Below are 3,343 nucleotides of genomic sequence, written 5' to 3' on the forward strand. Positions count from 1 at the left end.
GTTGGTAAAATATTGTTTTCATAAAATATTGAGTTTCCAGTTAAATGCAAGGTTTTATAATATTTATTAATAATCAAATTACATTAATAAATAATCAATTAGTAGTAACTTTTTGCAAGGTGTAACCGTATAGGATCATATTATTGGGTTTTCAATGTAACTATACCCTAGATTAAGGCAACGAAAGCATTCAAAGTTCATCCTAAGTATACATGCAGCCTAGGATCTAAGTTTTACTATTATAGCAACGTACTTTTAAAACTAACCTAACAGGCTAAAAGAGAAAGGATTGAAACACTAACCTTTGACAAATCGAATTACCTTGTAGTTTTGATCTCTTGTTGCTCTTGTTACTTCTTGGAAAGACTAGTACCCAAATTAGAGTACCTCTAATGGTTCACACCCAAAAGTCAAGAACCCCAAATACTAAAGGAGAGAGATATGGGAGAGTGGGGATCAGATTTTTCGGCCTTCCAGGAGGGTATGGTTGGACGACATTATGAACTCTCCAAGCCCCCTATATATAGTTGTGGCCGTAACAGGATAACCCTAATTAGAATCAATTAAAGAATAAGATTTATTCTAGATTCAAATTGTTTCCTTATCTATTACTAGTATTGATTCTGGAAGTTTCCAATGAGTCTCCCAAAACCGTCCACCACCTAGGATATCCAGAATGTTCTTATTGTTCAACTATTGAACAAATAACATTCAGTCCTTGCACCCTTGATTAATTTCAATTAATTCTAACTGATTTTAACTATTTTCTAATATTTTATTGTCATGTAATAAATTAATAAACTATTTTCTCAATCTTTTAAAACTATTTCTAACTATTTTTGCTCTTGAGGGCAACCCGAAAAGATTTTGCTATTATTCCAAAAGTTACACCAATTAGTTATGATATTGGACAAATATTTCCAATAGTCTCCCACATGGATAATTTTGGTGGAAATTAGTGTCCATAGCCATAAAAAAAAGTCTGGTAATATTACTATAAATAGTAGTGCCCTTTTGGGTTACACACAAGAACAAAATTGAAGCAAATTTGAAAAGATATTTATTTGAGGGAATTGTTTGTTAATTAATTAATAGTTAATTAATTAATAGTAAATAAATGGAATATCGAATATTCCATAATGATTTGAATACCATAGATAATTACTATTATATTTGGTATTTATCTATAGGGTTTTAAATCACCTCCTATAAATAGAGGGCTCCAAATCCAGTTTTATCATTGGAGAAATACACCTCTAAGCTACCAAAGTTCGGAATCCTCTTAACCCTAAAGAATCCTGATTCGTCGTTCCCACGTCGTGGCCATTTGATCCCCACGTCGTACTCGAAGAACAGAATCAATATTTTGATTCTATTTGAAGCTGGAAGTTTGAGGATTTCTTGGATATGTTTCTTGTTTGCATCTTGGGTGCAATCACAGAAGAGGAACTCTCGTTTGGATTTTGTACTCTAATCCACTGGCTCGGCAAAAGAAGAAACCAACTAAGACATCAACGGTATGTTTTCTATCTATAGAGTTCTAATAAGTTGCATAGATGAGTGAGTTTAGATCCTTTGAAATTTTGAGTTTAGATTAGATTTTTATTATTATTTCTGCTGCCCTATGTTTGATATAATGATTCTCTAAACCCATCAGTTGTATCAGAGAGTGGTCAACTCATGTCTATTGCACTTTGGCATTATTTTTTGAGTATGTTAAGGTTTGAATGTGTAGGATTTCTATTTTAAATCGTTTTAAAATTATATAAATTTACCTTGATTGGAATTGAATTTGTTTATACTTGAAAAACAATGAGTTTAGTCGTTTTGCCTCTTTTCCACAATGTGCCTGGTCCTCTACCACGTTGTGGTATCTACATGGATCGCAAATGTCTTCGTTTCCATGTCGTAGTCACCTCTTGACCGTAGTGGTTTGCATTTGAGAAGCTAAAATAATAATTTAATTAAATTGTGTGTTTTCTGTGTGTCGGGACGAGGTAGATCTTTATTCACGTCATGGAACCTGAAGTTCCAGATTCTTCTAAATTTGTTTTTCATTTTTTGGTTGCTCGTCTTCTGAATTTTAATGACATACAAGCTAACTTGTATACTAAAAGATAAAGTCACATTTTATTTAACTATAGGATTAGTTAAAAGACAAAAGATAAGAACTCTTATACTTTAGTTGTTGACTTTAAGTCAAAATAATTAAAGACACATAAACCTCATTTATGTAATATATATATATATATATATATATATATATATATATATATATATATATATATATATTGAAAAATAGTATTTATATGTATGACACTAAAATAAACATTGTGTTCTCGCATATTTCGTCCTAATGTGCATTGTTAGTCTTACCATGACTTGTGACAACCCGAAATTCCCATTATGTACAAACAATATCACTTCAATAGAAGTTATAACAGTCATAGTCAATTTTCAGACTTTTCGTATAAGTTGGAGTAATTCAGGGTTTACACTTCAGTAAATATCAGGAGAGTGGATGCACTATGGTTTTGTGCAACACTGTTATTCCAACACTTTGTTATATTAGAAATCATTTCAGGAATAAAAATATGTTCAGTCAAAAATATCTCAGGACTATAAATAGAATTCTGAACCAAATTCATTCATTATGCGCATTTCCAAGTAGAGAAAAGCCATTTTCTCTCTCACGGATCTTCGGGTTTTCGTCCCAAATCGTGAGTACACTTCTCTAGTTGTCTTATAATGCTTATTATATGCTTAATAACATAGATTACATGACAAATCTGTGAGATTCGGGAGTTTACCGCCCAAGAACGTTCTTGGAGAGTAAACTCCAAAATGAGGCTTAAATGTTACCTAGTCCCATTTCCTTGTTAAGTAACTAGCTTAGGCTTGTATGTATGTATATTTGAGGCTAGAAAACAATGAAAAACACCAAGCTTTAGGTGTTCACGGCCCAAGAACTTCTTGGACCGTGAACTCCAAATTCAAGGGCCAAAAGGTGCCCTAATTACTCCTAAAGCCTTGGACATTAACCCCCATTTAATCCTAGCTAATTTGTGCACTTTAAAACATCAAAGACACCTTCAAAAGGGAGTTTACGGCCCTATTATTGTGCTTGGGCCGTGAACATAAATCAAGGGCACAAAAGTGTGCCTAGGACCTTCATTAGCTTAAAACAATTACCTAGAACATATCCTATGTGAGTAAGAGACTTGAAAGCACGAAAATACCCATCTCATGAGAGTTTACGGTTGTAAACTCCAAAAGAAATGGTTTTTGGGCCGAAAACTCATAAAAGGAGTGTATTAATGCCCTAAACTACCCAAAGGATTAA

This window comes from Lactuca sativa, chromosome 1, assembly GCF_002870075.4.
Source record: "Lactuca sativa cultivar Salinas chromosome 1, Lsat_Salinas_v11, whole genome shotgun sequence".
NCBI classification, from domain to species: domain Eukaryota; kingdom Viridiplantae; phylum Streptophyta; class Magnoliopsida; order Asterales; family Asteraceae; genus Lactuca; species Lactuca sativa.